Below are 16978 nucleotides of genomic sequence, written 5' to 3' on the forward strand. Positions count from 1 at the left end.
CAGAAGTCATACACTGGACACCAAAAATCTGATGTGAGCTTGGAAAACAGCTTCTAGCAGCGGGCAACTACACATTCAAGGGGGTACTTCGGATGACAAGCATTCCAAGTCACCAGAGAGCAAGATAAACCGCATTAAATCGCAGCACTCAAAAATATTTTGGGTCTGATTTTCTGCTGGTGAAGGAGCTAGGCAAATATAAGCAGCTCCTCACCCTCACTCTATTTGCAGTGCGTTATGAAACCTGCTTTCGTAAACGCATGAGAGAACGGGGTTGGGGGGAAATACCAACTTTCGAGTCTTGGGTGGTAAAATGTGCCTATCTCTCTGTGAATTAATATCCAGTGCTAATTTAAACCACTGTGGAAGTGCTCACTTTTCACACAATTGCCTCTCTAGCTGGCATTCAAAGGATGATATACAAGAGGAATGATTTTTGGATCAACTGAGAGATAGTAGCTTTTTTAAAATTTCTTTTTATGGTATTTAAGTACTTACTACATGCCAGACAATGTACTAAGTGGTACCGCTAGGATTAAAACCCTGGTCCTCTGACTCCCGGGCCTGTGATGTATCCACGAGGCCACACTGCTTCCCAATGTTTTTTTTGTTTGTTAATTTTTTAATGGTATTTGCCAAGCATTTACTATGCGCCAGGCACTGAACTAAGCACTGAGGTAGATGCAAGCTAATGAGGTGGGACACAGTCCATATCCCACACGGGCTCATAGGTTTAATCCCCATTTTATAGATGAGGTAACTGAGGCACAGAGAAGTTAAGCGACTTGCCAAGGCCACACAGCAGACAAGAGGCAGAGCCAGGGTTAGAACTCAGGTTCTTTGACTTCCAGGACCATGCTCTATCCACTAGGCCATGCTGCGTCTCAGGTTTGAACCTTTTTCCACCCAGCTATGGATTTATCCCCCTCTCAGGGTCGCATCTGGAGAGTTTCCAGTACTCTACCAGTTTCAACCATGGGAGGGAGAGTCAAACAGAGGCCAATCCATTCCATTCCTAGCTTGGGCAGTGACTAGCGAGCGGAAGGCAACCTGCTACAAGACAAAACTCACCCATGTTCGGCAGCAGTGGCACGGGAGAGAATTGAGAGTGGAGACTCGAATTTACTGCACGGAAGATGACACTGGTAAACCAATTCCAGATTTTTACCAAGAAAACGTTATGGAAACACTACCAGAACAATTGCAGATGGAGAACAGGGCATCCTGGGAGAGATGTGTCTGTGGTGTTGCTATGGGTTGGAAATGACTCAACAGCATAAGACAAGACAATGGGTTATTACTGGAATTCTGAGGAATTCCTCATTAATCCCGCCACTCTAATGTTTATCTCTTTATAAAAGTTTTTTTTCCCCCTAAAATGCCAGTGATCAGACCCATCTAGCAAGCTATAAGGAGGGAGGATATGAGTGGTACATGGCCTACTGGAAGGAGCCATGGCATCCTTGTTTCTAATCCCAGCTCTACCACTTGCCCCCTGTGTGTCCTTGGGCAAATCATTTAATTTCTCTGTGCCTCAGTTTCCTTAACTGTAAAACAGAGATTCAATACCCGTTATAGCGCCCACTTAGGCTAGGAGTTCCCTGAGTGACAGGGATGGCACCTAACCTAATTACTTTCTATCTACTCCATCTCTTTGCCCATAGTAAGTGTTTAACAAAGGCCATGATCAATCAAACAAGAAAATTGTTTCTATTGAGCACTTACTGTATACAGAACACTGTACTAAGTGCTTGGAAGAGTACAAACACATTCCCTGCACACAATGAGCTTAGAATCTAGAGGGGAGATTACTATCATTAGTAGTAGAAGAAACAATAAATTTTTATTATTATTTCATTATTACTATTTATTTAATAAGGAATAGCATTTGTTGGACTTCACTGGGTGCAGTGCACTGTAGTAAATGTTTGGGAAGTATAAACAAGTCAGGGACACCTTCTCTGCCAACAGGGTGCTTCCAATATAACACAGGAAACAGACAAAAAAAGTACATACAGCGTAACCCAAATAACTCTATGTACAAGTACATTCAGAAGTGCTGATAAAGAGCACAAGTCCAAAATGGCTAGAGATGGCTAATGGGTTTATAAGGCAGACGATGCTGGAAATTAATCACGGAAGGCATGTTGGATGAGGTGGGTTTTTAGGCAATCTTGCACTAAGGGTGGAGGGGCCCTGTGCCCTGTCAGATTTGGAGGGAGAGGAAAATGCCATGCCAGAGGAAGAACAGGATGGAGGACACAGAGAGACCACAGAGTCAAGACGGAGAAACAGCTACAAGGTTAGTTTAGAAGAAGCAAAGAGAACTGCTTGGTGAGAAGCAGTTGGAGAAAGAAGACGCTGTACTCTCCCAAGCATTTATTCCAGTGCTCTGCAGAAGGTAGGCACTTAATACCATTGATTTACTGGTGTAAGAAATGGGGAATTTTTTAAAGGTATTTGTTAAGTGCTTAACTATGTGCTAGGCACTGTACTAAGTGCTGGGGTGGATATAAGCAAATCGGGTTGGACACGGCCCCTGTCCCACGTGGGGCTCACAGTCTCAATCCCCATTTTACAAATGAGGTAACTGAGGCCCAGAGAAGTGAGGTGACTTGCCCAAGGTCACACAGCAGACAAGTGGTGGAGCCAGTATTAGAACCCATGACCTTCTCTCAGGCCCTTGCTCTATCCACTTTGCCAGGATGCTTCTCTGGTGAATTGGTGAAGGGACTAGAAGTCAGTGGTGAGGAGTTTTTACATGAGGAGGAAGAATGCAGAGAGAACCATTGGGAAGTTGTGAAGAGTGGGAAAACATGAAGAAATTTGTGCCAAGCAAAGCTTCTGGGAGATGATCCCTGAAGCAACGTGAACTAGAGAATGGAAGTTGGGATGGCTGGAGGAGGAAGGCCAGAGAGGAAGCTGGTACAGTAGTCTAGTCGTGCTCTTACTAAATCGTGTGCCAAAGTGGTGGCCGATTTGGTAGAGATTAAAGGACGGGTCCTGGCAATGTTACTGATTGAGGCAGGAGAGTTAGGAGGAGTAGATTTAGGAGGGCAAATGAGTAGCTTGGTTTTAGGCGTAGTAAGTAAGTAGACATGCTGGTTGGACATACAAAATAGTGATGCCGTGGAGGCAAGGGCACTTGCAGGATTGCACTAGGGTAGAGACAAGCATATCAGGTTAGATACAGTCCCTATCCCACAGGAGGCTCAGTTTTAATCTCCATTTTGCAAATGAGGTAACAGGCACAGAGAAGTGACTTGGCTTGCCCAAGCAGAGAAGTGGCTGACCCGGGATTAGAGTCCAAGACCCTGTGACTCCAAAAACCCGTGCTCTATCTGCTAGGCCACCCTGCTTCACGAATGAACTGGAGACGAAATGGAATGAGAGGGAAGAGAACAACCATGTCCTAAGTCAACAAAACTGAGTCCTGAAAGTGTTTCAAGAAGAGGGAGCCATCCAGAGTGTCGAAGACAGTCAAAAAGTCAGGCAGGATTAGGATAGAGTAGACACTACTCATCTTGGCTACAAGGAAGTCATTGGCGAGTGTTGTCTCGGTGAACTGAGGTGGCTGGAATTTGAGGGGCATACACGAGTGCGTAGGGTGTAGAGGCTGCCATCAAGGAAGTTACAGAGAAAAGGGCTAGCAAGCCCTGAAAGCTACTTAGCCTAAACTAAGTTAAAACAAGAAGAAACGGGCAACAAGGACCCTGGCTGAAAAGATGGTACTAGGAATGGAAGTTGGGGCTGGATTGAAATCTTGCCAGAAGATGGGGGCCTTCAAGAGAGCCCTTTACAGGGGGTAAACACAGATTAGGCTACTGATTCTAATTTCTCCACAATTTGTAGTCTGGTATTCGTCTTTCATGTCCATAAGCACTAGATATGATCGTAGACATCTGATTTTTATCTCTGATGCATCCTCAGAACAATAGAAAAATCAGTCTCTAGTTATCAAATTTTTCAAAAATAGGCTAATTTTACAAGCATTCTTCATTGTTTTAATAAAATATAGTATTCGTTAAGTGCTTTCTATGTGTCAGGCATGGTAATTAAGTGCTGAGATAGATACAAGATAATCAGTTTGGACACCGTCCACGAACCAAGTGGGGCACACAGTTCAATCCCCATTTTACAGATAACTGAGACAGAGAGAAGTGAAGTGACTTGCCCAAGGTCATACAGCAGACAGGTGATGGAGCTGGGATTGGAACCCAGGTCCTTCTGATTCCCAGGCCCATGCTCTATTCACTAGACCACACTGCTCTCTTTTTCTTCATAAAAAGAAGGTGACATTTCTGATAAATTGAATCAAATTATCAAAGTTCTAGTTTTAGGTACAAACTAACTGCATAATCAGTGTCAACTGAATGGGTCTTTTTGTGTCTCCATAACCTTAGCTGTAACGCCAGAAAATCAGATAATATAATGTAACCTACTTCTTTCATTCATCGTTCCTCACCTCCTTAACAGGGATGCTGGGAAAATGACTAAATCAATATTTGTCAAGTACTTTATGCTGTTTAAGAGCATAACCTAAGAGAATTATTAGGAAGTGATATAGCAGCAATACAGCCACTTGTGCATGCATTTAGAATTAATGTCAAAATGTGGAAAACAGATTATGCAATTGATATTAGAAAATCAGAACTCAAATCGACTAGATTAACATCTAGCATTCTTACAAAATCATCCCAAAATTAAAAAAAAATAAGACAGTGTTAAATATGATTGACTGATTTGTGTTGCTTGGGGTAAGACCCACTTTTGGGAATCACCTGTGTGTCTTGAAAACACTAGGAGATCAATCAATGGTATTTATTGAACACCTACTGTGTGCAGAGCACTATCCTAATCATTTGGAGAGTACAACAAAACAATAAAGACACACTCCCTGCCCACAATGAGCTTACAGTCTAGAGGACTGGGCTGTGCTGCTTCCAGGCACATAAATTGATGACTTCCTGGCTTACTTAGCAATATGACTCAGAAGAGCCAGATTCAGAATTGAAATAATCAAGGGACAGAAAATTATCTGGTTCTGCATATATCCTTCCAATTTATTATAGCTTTAAATACAACTTTTCAGTATCACTGCGGTCTTCAAAAGATGTGAGAAATGAATATCCCAACATATGACTGTCTGCAGAGAGTAAAGAGGACTGTCTCAGCTTTTCAATCTGGCTAGAAACCATGAAATCAAACCACAAGGTCATCCAGATAAGAATTCAATCAACAGGCTGCCCCTGAGGATTCTTGCTTCATGAAGCTAGTCCTCCACTTAGTCGCATTCTCCTCAGCAAGGTTTATTCAAATATTTACATTCTCTGACCGGTTAATTTACACTTCACCATTTATCTGCGTATTTTTAAATTATATATTTACATCGGATGTGGCTCATTTTAAACAACAGTATATGGAGTGGTCTGAAATGATCATCAAAGAGCTTAAAAGTGCCATGGGATCTGATCCAACCGATATAAATAATATACTTAGCTAAAATCTATTTTATAATTTAGAATTACAATTCCGAAGTTCTTATTTTAGCATGCCACTAAAGTGACTACTGGCATCAAGAAGACCAAGGACAGCATAAATACTGATGGTAAGGATACTGCCAGTTAGTATTGAATTCAGAGCATTAAAGAATTGAATTCATTCCTGTACTTATGTCGATGTTCTATACAGCTACATGAGTCTATTTTTGGCTATGTTTGGGACTGAGTAACATTATTGAAGGGAATATGCTGTCAAGAGCCTAGCAATTACTGTCTATTTATGGCTAGATAGGTTATGAAAATATGTATTTTTAAAAAGGGATACACAGAAAGGACAAAGAGCTGAAAATCAGGCACAAGTGATTGAAGACATAGTAGCCATTCATCAACTTTCAAAAACTGAATGCAATTAAGTTAGTTCAAACACTACCAAACACGAGGACTCTCATTACATAATTTGTAGACTTTCGTTACTACCAACAATAAATCCACTCACTAGATTGGACAATGGTTGAGGGTAGGAATTGTGTTTCTTAACTCTACTATTCTCTCTCAAGTGCCTAGTACAATCCTCTCCCCGCAGGCTATCAATAAATGGTAGTGATGGATTGACTGATCTTCCCCTCTCATTTTATAAACCAGTGTCATTTAATTATGTTATGTCAGCCCTCACCGTTGGGAGTGCTTGCTCGTCTTATGTTGGATTTTTTGAAAGTTTAATGTTGGCATACGTTCTGTGGCTTCTCTCCACCACTCCAAAACTTTCAGTGGCTGCCCATTCCTCTCTGCATCAAGCAGAAATTCCTGACCACCGGCTGGCTTCGAGGCCCTCGAATCAGCTCTCCACCCCCTACTTATTCTTGCTTTTCTCCTACCAGTTTGCACAGTTCATTCCTTTCAAGTCAAACTACTCCCTGGGCTTCATTCCCATGGGTCTCATCACCATCCTCTTGCTCACTCTCTCCTTTCCTCCTGGAACTGCCTCTACATTCTGCATCTAATAATAATTATCATAATAGTAATTGTGGTATTTGTTAATGCTTACTATGTGCCAGAGACTGTATTAAATGCTGGGGGCGGGGGGGGGAGGAGAAGACAAGCAAATCGGGTTGAACACAATCCCTTTCTCCCATAATAATAATAATAATCATGGCATTTGTTAAGCACTATGTGCCAAGAACTGTTCTAAGTGCCAGGGGGGATACAAGGTAATCAGGTTGTCCCACATGGGGCTCACAGTCTCAATCCCCATTTTACAGATGAGGGAACTGAAGCCCAGAGTAGTGAAGTGACTTGCCCAAGACCACACAGCAGACAAATGGTGGAGTCAGGATTAGAACCCATGACCTTCTGACTCCCTGTGCTCTACCCACTAAGCCATACCACATCTGTTCGACCACTGCTGTCCCCATTTTCAAAACTCTTCTAAAAATCACTTCAACAGGAGGCCTTCCTTGACTCTCAGGTGAAATATAAATGTAAGGAGCGTCTCCTGAAAACCTTTGTATTGATTTATATTGCTCTCTGTCTCTCCCTCTAGAATGAAAGCTCCTTGTGGGCAGGGCACAGGTCTAACAACTCTGTTGTATTGAACACTCCCAAGTGCTTAATACAGTTGTTGGGTAGGGACCATCTCTATATGTTGCCAACTTGTACTTCCCAAGCGCTTAGTACAGTGCTCTGCACACAGTAAGTACTCAATAAATATGATTGAATGAATGAATACATACCATTGATTTGATTGACTGATCCCCCCCACTTTATTTCCCCCCAGTTACTACTTCAGCATCATCTAGACTGTGAACCCACTGTTGGGTAGGGACCGTCTCTATATGTTGCCAACTTGTACTTCCCAAGCGCTTAGTACAGTGCTCTGCACACAGTAAGCTCTCAATAAATACAGCTGAATGAATGAATGAATCTAAGCACTTGGTATTCACTCCGAGCACTAAGAGAAGTAGCATGGTGTAATGGATAGAACACGAGCCTGAGCGTCAGAAGGTCATGGGTTCTTATTCCGGCTCCACCGCTTGTCTACTGTGTGACTTAGGGCAAGTCGCTTCACTTCTCTGGGTCTGAATTCCCTCACCTGTAAAATGGGGATTGAGCCTGTGAGCCCCATGTAGGCCAGGGACTGGGTCTGACCTGATTTGCTTGAATCCACCCCAGCGCTTAGTACAGTATGAGGCACGAACGGGCTTTGGAGTCAGAGGTCATGGGTTTGAATCCCGGCTCTGCCACATGTCTGCTGTGTGACCTTGGGCAAGTCACTTAACTTCTCTGAACCTCAGTTACCTCATCTGTAAACGGGGATTGACTGTTAGCCCCACGTGGGACAACCTGATCATGTTATATCCCCCCAGTGATTAGAACAGTGCTTTGCACATAGTAAGTGCTTAACAAATGCCATCATTATTATTATTATTAATAATAATCATCGTTATTATTACGAACACCATAAAGACAGGCTTCGGCCACAGGGAACCTACACATTGTCTCCACCTGGACCCACAATAGTCAAGAAGGGTAGGGGAAATCAGCCTCCAAGCAGAAGTCACCACTGATTCACACATCCCATTTCTCCTCCTCACCTCTGCAGGAAGAGTTCTAGAGCTCAATCCACATTGCTGCCTCTTTTCCTGGTGCTTTAGGTTGAGACAGGAGCTGATGTTCTCTGAACAGACACAGTGGCCCTGAAACCCATCCAGTAGGCCTGGAGAAAAACCCACAGTCCCCAGTGTTTTGGATTCTGTCTCAAAATTGGATCAAAACTACTACTCGAGGCAATAGATGCAAGCCAACCTGGCCTTAATCCACCGCTTTGTTTTGCCTAAAACCTGGGGGGGGGGGGGGGGGGGGGGGGGGAGGAAAAAAAACACCAAGATTGAATCTGTGACCTTTTAATTAAAATGGATCAGGGGAGTAAACCAACAACAATTTCAAAAAAGCCTTTAAAATATGCCCATGAAATTGCTCAAGGCCCCCGTGGGTGTAGAAGATTAAGATGAACACATGGAAAATAGGTGCATGTAAACATTTTCCCCACACTTCTGGGGCCTGGATTGAACATTTTGGCTTGAAAATCTGTTTCACCACCACATTTCCTTTAGCAATTTTTTGTGTGGAGAGCTAGGCAAAGGAACAGAATAGAATTGTGTGTGTGTGTGTGTGTGTGTGTTTGTAGAAAATTTTTCAACAAGAGCGGGCACATATTCAAGGATATTTCAGAATTACCTCCACGGATTCAGGGAAGACCCTTAAATAAACGATTATTACTATGTTTATACTGTGCCATGAGCTGGGATAAAAATCGAATAATCAGATGCGTGCCCAAGTGTGCGGTGGCAAGTCATAGCCAGAAGTCATTCATTCACTCGCATTTATTGAGCGCTTACTGTGTACTAATCGCTTGGAAAGTACAATTTGGCAACAGATAGAGACAATCCCTACCTAACAACAGGCTCAAAAATGTGTTTTCTGTTTTTGCTACCACAAAACCAAGTTAAGCCTTCTGCGCATTCAATCAGGATTCAGTCCCAGCCAACCACTACACCCCTAATGTGCTGGTGGAATTGCAAGATCTCATTAACACCAAGAATCTTTTTTGGGGGGGGGAGTCGCGGGGTCTAGTGAATCAAGCATGGGACTAGGAGTCAGAGGACCTGGCTTCTAATCCCCCCTCTGTCAGTTGTCTGCTGTGTGACCTCGGGCAAGTCACTTCACTTCTCTGGGCCCCAGTTTTCTCATCTATATGAGTTTTCTTATCTATATCTATATGGGGATTAAAACCGTAAGAGCCACGTGGCATAAGAGACTGTGTCCGACCTAATTATCTCTTATCTACCTCAGTGCTTAGTACAGTGGCTGGCACATGGTAAGTGCTTAACAGACACCACAGTTATTATTACAAAACAGTCCTTGTAACCCGAACGCCATGCAAGACTGGCAAGTGGAGGAAACACCTAATTGAGCTCCCATATTGAAAGGCATTAAAATCTGGCTCTAGACCTAATCCAGACAAACTCATTTAGCACCGAGGACTTGAATTTTGGAGGTTTACACCCTCAAACTTGATGCTCACTTTATCTTTAAGCATCTGAGTCTTCCACGTTAACAATTTGGGCAGAGACTTAGGGTGAGTGAGGGTGTTGCATTGCAACCGGGAACCCAAAGTCTGAGATATGTTAGCCAAAGGCAAAGGAATATAAAATAGACACCTGCCAGAATATGCTCCCAATCTGATGGATTTATGAACAGATGGACTGCAATGATGATTTTGAGATCTTCAATGAAGGCGGATTTCCCATATAAAGTGGGATTATTACTGCTATTTTACCAATGAAAACTCTACATTTGGTTTCCTCAATTCAACAGCCAACATCAGCACACAGTAATAATAAATAATGATAATTGTGGTGTTTGGTAAGCGCTTACTATGTGCCATCCACTACACTAAGCGCAGAGGAAGACACAAGACAATCAGATCCCACCTGAGGCTCACAGTCTAAGTAGTAGTAGGGAGAACAGGTATTGAATCCCCACTTTGCAGGTGAAGGAACTGAAGCATTCATTCATTCATATTTATTGAGTGCTTACTGTGTGCAGAGCACTGTACTAAGCGCTTGGGAAGTACAAGTTGACAGAGAAGCAGCCTGTTCTAGCGGATAGAGCACGGGCCTGGGCGTCAGAAGGACCTGGATTCTAATCCCAGCTCCACCACTTGTCGGCTGATCGACTTTAGGCAAGTCACTTTGCTTCTCTGGGCCTCAGTTATCTCATCTGTAAAATGGGGACTAAGACTCTGAGCTCCACATGGTAAATGGATGGTATCCAAACTGATTAGCTTGTATCTACCCCAGCACTTAGTACAGTGCCTGGCACATAGTAAACTCTTAACAAATATCATTTAAAAAAAGGTAAGTGATCTACCTTAGAAACAGCATGGCTTAGTGGAAGGAGCCTGGGCTTGAGAGTCAGAGGTCATGGGTTCTAATCCTGGTTCCACCACTTGTCTGCAGTGGGACCTTGGGCAAGTCACTTAACTTCTCTATGCCTCTGTTTCCTCATCTGTAAAATGGGGATTAAGACTGTGAACCCCACGTGGGACAACCTGTTTACCTTGTATCTACCCCAGTGCTTAGAACAGTGCTTGGCACATAGTAAACATTTAACAAATATCATTATTATTATTATTATTATATTTTCTACCCTAGGTCACACAGTAGACATGTGGCAGATATGGGATTAGAACCCAAGTCCTCTGATTCCCAGCCTCTGCTCTTTCCAGTAGACTATAAGGAATTCCTGATTTTTCACCTGTAGATAATTGCATGTTGTAAATAGGTATTTTTATTTGTGGGGCAGTGGTTATTTATAAAAGATTTTTTTCAGGCATTCCCTTTGTTTCTACTACCTTAAATGCATTTATCTAAATTACTGTACCAATCAGTGTACTCTGTTCTACTAATGTTTCCCCATATTAAAAGACATTTGGAACTGCCTGTTATCCATTATGGATATCAAATCATGGATTGAGCAATGGTTTTAATAGAATGGGTCATATATTATCCATCTTGGAAATCTCAAAACTATTAAGAAATATACCTTCAATCTCACAGGTCTACATTATGAGCAGCTCTTGATTTTGTTCATTTTATTCTTGCATTCATTCAATCATATTTATTGAGGGCTTACTGTATGCAAAGCACTGAACTAACTGCTTGAGAGAGTACAATATAACAATAAGCGGACACATTCCCTGCCCACAATGAGCTTGCAGTCTAGAGGGCGAAATATGTTTTAACCTCTATGTCAATTTGCTTGGGACATTTCTATCATGTCCTGGAGATTTCTGTGCATTCAGGACTTTTTGGGGGGTAATGTTCATCATGGGAAAACTTTACCCACAACTTACATGATTTACTAGAAAGGATATTTACTGCCCCAAGGTCTCAATACATGCTCAGAATATGAAGTGGCTTAAACCGGTATCTTATGCCCATTAACCTGAGTTGATGATATCTTTACAATGATGTATGTGGACAGAATTAGCCCATGAGACTAATGACCATCCCAAAATAATGATAATGGCATTCGTTAAGCTCCTTCTCTGGGTCAAGCCCAGTGACAGAGAACGAAAATCACATTGGACACAGTCCCTGCTTCACATGGGACATGGGCAGTCAAAGGGGGATGAGGATGGATAGCGAATCCCCATTCGCCAGATAAGGAAACTGAGACACTGAGCAGTTAAGTGCCTCGTCCAAGGTCACTCAGCATGAAAATGGAAAAGCTGAGATTAGAATTCAGTTCTCCTGACTCCCAGGACCAGTGCTCTTTCCATTACTCCATGCTGCTACTTGCTTCATCGAAAAGGTGAAGATGTGAACATCATACTCTAGTTAGAAACAGAGACAAGAAAGCACTAACGAAACACCCTGGCTGATTACTGTCCTCCCATTCAACTGAGACTCGGGCTTGGAGAAACGTGGCTTCTGGAACAAGAGTTCACTTGACACAGGTACCATGCCTTACTGAAACGTACTCAACATTCCTCTGCTGATGATGGATAGCTCTTTTTTAAAAAAATGGTACTTAAGTGCTTCCTATATGCCAAACACTGTTCGAACCACTGAGGTAGATAAAAGGTAATCAGGTTGGACACAGTCCCTGCCCCACATGGGGCTCACAGTCTTACTCTATATTTTATAGATGAGGTAACTGAGGCACAGAGAAGTTAAGTGATATACCCAAGGTCACACAGCGAACAAGGGGCAAAGTCAACATTAGAACTCAGGGCCTCTGACTCTCAGACATGCTCTTTCCTTTTGGCCATGCTGCTTCCCAAGGGAATTTATGAAGGGAGACCACTGCTTTAATCCAATCTTGTCTTATGCTGTCGAGTCGTCGATGCCATGGACACATCTCTCCCAGGACCCCCAACCTCCACCTGCAATTATTCTGGTAGTGTACCCACAGAGTTTTCTTGGTAAAAATTCAGAAGTAGTTTATCTTTGCCTCCTTCCGCGTAGTAAACTTTAGTCTCTCCCACGCTGCTGCTGCCCAGCACAGGTGAGCCTCCAATCTGGAGACTCTTAATTCAAGGAGCTTCACGGGCTGTCTCAGTCACCAACCTTCCTGTACAAACTACTGCTGCCAGGAGGACAGAATAAATGAAGCAGAGTCTCACAGGGGAGTCGATCAACGGTACTGTTTGCAGAGCACTATACTAAGCGCTTGGAAAAGTACGATACAACAATAAACAGATGCGTTCCCTGCCTACAACGAGCTTACTTTCTAGAGGGACAGAGTAGTGAGTCACTGGAGGCTGACGGTGACTGCCTTCTTTGAGCAAAGACTTCACAGAGGCTGGGCTAGTGAAAGACCTACTCAAAAACCGAGACAGGTCCCTCGATGCATTGGGATGGGAGGGAACTAGAGTTAGCTGCACCAGTAAGAACATCAGCAGTCAACTTCGAACCCCAAGGATAAAACTGTCAGCTCTTCATGGGCAGCGAGCGTGTTTACCAATTCTACTCAACTGAAGTGACTTGCCCAAGATCACACAGGAGACAAGCAGGGAAGCCGGAATTAGAACCCAGGTCCTCTGACTCCCAGACTTGTGCTCTCTCCAATAGGCAAGGCTGCTTTCATTTTCCTAGTCCCTTCCTGGTGACACCAAGTCTCGAATTAACCTTTTCGGCTATAGCGACCCATCAGACCAATGATTTACATGAACGAGTGACCCTTTTGGCTAGCGGCTGATAGTTCAGAGCCCCTCACCACGTACTTAGAATGAGGACTCTTTTTCCCGAGGTGATTTACCTCGCAGAGGCTCTCGTTGAAGCTTGGCTGTCAGTTTTCATCCCACTCAGCTGTGTGAACTCTTGCAGCACTTTATCTCCATATGCCCGACATTCCACCCCCTTGAAAGAGCATAGTGTTGTCTGCAAACTTGGAAATTTCATGGCACACTCCTTCTTCCCCACCAGTTATGGTCCACAAAACCAGTTCGAGCATAGATTCCTGGAAGGGAGGGGGGGTGTATTCGCACTTCGTCATCCTGAAAAGTGGCTGTTTACCCTTACTTTCAATATTCAAGCCAATATTCTATCCATGATAAAACATCCTCTCCCGTCCCACGGTTACTCAATGCTTTTACAAGTCCTTGTTGGACAGTTTCATCAAAAGCTTTTGGCAATCTAAATATTTTTCTCCACTGGCTACCCTCTCTCCCCGTGCTTGCTGACCCCCTCCAAGAATCCCAAAAGACCAGTGAGGCAAACCTTACGGAAACCATGATTCTCTCTCTCTCCATCACTGCAGTATAACTTGCTAAATGTTCATGAATTCTGGACTTAATTATTGATTCTATTTGCCAGGCAAAGGGATGATCATCGTCAGTATATAATTCACAGGATCACCCCTGAAATCATTCCAGTCAATGGGATTTATTGAGGGTTGTCTGTGTGCAAGGCAGTGTAGTAAACGCTTGGGAGAGTACAAGATAATACAGTTGGTAGATACTACCCCTGCCCATAAGGAGCTGACAGTCTAGAGGGAGAGACAGGCATGTAAATAATAATAATTATTATTATTACGGTATTTGTTAAGTGCTTACTATGTGACAAGCACTGTTCTAAGCGCTGGGGTTGATACAAGCTAATCAGGTTGGACACTGTCTTTGTCCCACTTGGGGCTCACACTCTGAATCACCATTTTACAGATGAGGGAACTAAGGACCAGAGAAGTTAAGTGACTCACGCAAGGTCACACAGCAGACAAGTGGCGGAGCCGGGATTAAAACCCAGGTCTTTCTGACTAGGCACGAGGAGCCCAGGTATGGGCTACTGAAAACCGACTTTATTGAATTGCACTCCCCCAAGCACTTAGTACAGTGTTCTTCACACAAAAAGCCTTCAATGCATACTTGTGATTGCTTGATTGGTGGGGAGACGGGCCTGATGTTTCCATTATTACTGTCGCTACTGCCTATGTTCCATGACAAGCATACTTATAGTTACAATAAGCTCTCCTACTCTTTTTCTGTAGGTCTTGAAAACCTTCTTATAGGCTTTGTTTCTTTGGCAATTCTTCAGTCCTCAATACAGTGGCCATTTGTAAAGATAAGTTACAACTCACGACAGAAATGCTTCAACCACCTGAGTTGTTTCAAGAACTCTTGGGTGGATGCCATCAGCTGCTGGGATATGTTTACCCCTCATTTCTCAATTTGGTCTGAGACATCCTGGGTGGTCTCTATTACATCTAAATAGGGAATAGCAGTGGATGTTCTGAATGTATGGCTTTCCCACCACTACTATACACAATGCCCTCGAAATGTGATGCTTTACAGCCCCTCTTCCAGAATTACTCATTTATTTATTCACATTAATGTTTATCTCCTGCTGTAGACTGTAAGCTCATTGCGGAAAAGGAACGTTTCTGCTAATTCTGTTGTACTGTTCTCTCCCAAGTGTTCGGCACATAGTAAGCATTCAATAAATACCAGTGAGTCATTGAAAAATAATTCAATCATGAATAATAATGATAATAATTAAAATATGTATAATTATGGTATTTGTTAGGCGCCTACTATGTGCCAAGCACTGTTCTAAGTGCTGGGGTTGATACAAGGTTATCAGGTTGTCCCACGTGGGGCTCACAGTCTTTCTCCCCATTTTACAGGTGAGGTAACTGAGGCACAGAGAAGTTAAGTGACTTGCCCAAAGTTACACAGCTGACAAGTAGCAGAAGCGAGATTAGAACCCACAACCTTTGACTCCCAAGCCTGTGCTCTTTCCATTAAGCCACGCAGCTTCTCCGACAAGAAGGAATCATTGCAAAGCCAGTGGAGAAATGCTCTCAATTTGTGTTTGATATTCTGCAAAGTTTTTGACCAGTCGCTCCAAATGAGAATATTTAAGTCAAAACAGACCACAAACCATTAGGTAAAGGTATGCCTGGGCAAGTCACTTCAGTTCTCTGGGCCTCAGTTACCTCATCTGTAAAATGGTGATTGACACTGTGAGCCCCATGTGGAACAGGGACTGTGTCCAACCCAATTTGCTCATATCCATCCCAGCGCTTAGTACACTGCCTGGCACATAGTAAGTGCTAAACAAATACCATTATTATTATTATTATTCATAAAGGTATTTCAGGTTAACGTCAATCTCCCCTCTAACTGGGTAAGCATCTTGGTTTGCAGCTGACTCAGAGGGACATCCTTAATGGATACATCCTTCCTCTCATGAACTTAGAAATGCAGAATCCCAGTGTTTTACTATTTAAAAAATTAAAACCAAGAACCTCATGAAAATAAAGACAAAATGATTTACAGGGCTTTATATAGCTGAAATCCATTCCCACAAGCCAATTCAGCACAACATTTATAGCCTTTGAAAACACTTTTATTGGCCATTAATCAAACTTCAGTTCTCTTTGGGATATGTTGATGGGGTCCACCTACTGTTATTCAAAATAATAGTCGAATCTCTACATTTTTGACCCTTTCTGCCACACTCCAATTAAAAATTGCACTCTTTTACAAATACCTCTCCCAGAAATACCTATATAAATTACCACCAATAATTAATATTAATATTGGTAGCACTACATTGTAAAAAATAAACAATTGAGAAAACCTTGATACCTGACCTACATCATTTTGACTAGAAAGTGTCTGTGGCATTATTCCCATTTTTCCTGAGTTGACAATCGTCACACAGAATTGGTCATTTCTACAGTTTGGCATAACTGAATGGGTATTCCAAACATGCAACATTTTTCTATTAGTCAGCTTCTGATTTTACATTAGCAGTATACCATGCAGTTTGTCATGAGGACCCATCATTTGAAACTTAAATACTGTAAAATCAATCAGTTGTATTGATTGAGCACTTACTGTGTGCAGAGCACTGTATTAAGGACTTAGTTGAGTACAATATAACAGAGGTGGTAGACACATTCCCTGCCCACAATGAGTTGCTACCAGGCCCTGATTCATGAATCGACATTACCTAATTCTTAAAATCTAAGGATGAAAATAGGTCAGCAGAAATACTGATTATCAGAGAAAGCAACAGATTTTTAGAGTAAAGGTGAAACATAAATGCAATGCAGATTTTACAATATATCTTTCCAAATAGATTAGGTGGAGCAGTGATTCACTTGATCCTCTAGCCCATATCTATGTGTATAAGTATTGCGAGCTTCTCTTTAATAGACAATCAATTGTATTCATTGAGTGCTTACTTTGTGCAGAGCACTGTATTGAGCACTTGGGAGAGTACATAATAACAGAGTTGGAAAACACCTTCACTGTCCATAGGCAGAACATTTAAAGCACACTCACCGGATGCCCCAAATTAAGGTATTGATGGTTTTTCGCAATGAATTTTGAGTTTGCTTTCACAAATTGCTCCATTTCTAGCTCAGTCATTTTCTCACCTCGCTACGGCGTGATATTGACAAGT

General features: G+C 42.5%; 1 protein-coding gene and 1 non-coding gene across 6 annotated transcripts in view; one reads left to right on the forward strand and one right to left on the reverse strand.

Annotated features, from left to right (window-relative positions):
* Nucleotides 1-16978, reverse strand: part of ZNF385B (zinc finger protein 385B) — a 316667-nt gene that overhangs the window by 180360 nt on the left and 119329 nt on the right. The window lies entirely within an intron of this gene.
* Nucleotides 924-1061, forward strand: LOC119932721. Its single transcript, XR_005452460.1, has one exon. It is a non-coding gene; the product is annotated as a small nucleolar RNA SNORA7 (small nucleolar RNA).

This window comes from Tachyglossus aculeatus, chromosome 9 (assembly GCF_015852505.1).
Source record: "Tachyglossus aculeatus isolate mTacAcu1 chromosome 9, mTacAcu1.pri, whole genome shotgun sequence".
In the NCBI taxonomy this organism is placed as follows: Eukaryota; Metazoa; Chordata; class Mammalia; order Monotremata; family Tachyglossidae; genus Tachyglossus; species Tachyglossus aculeatus.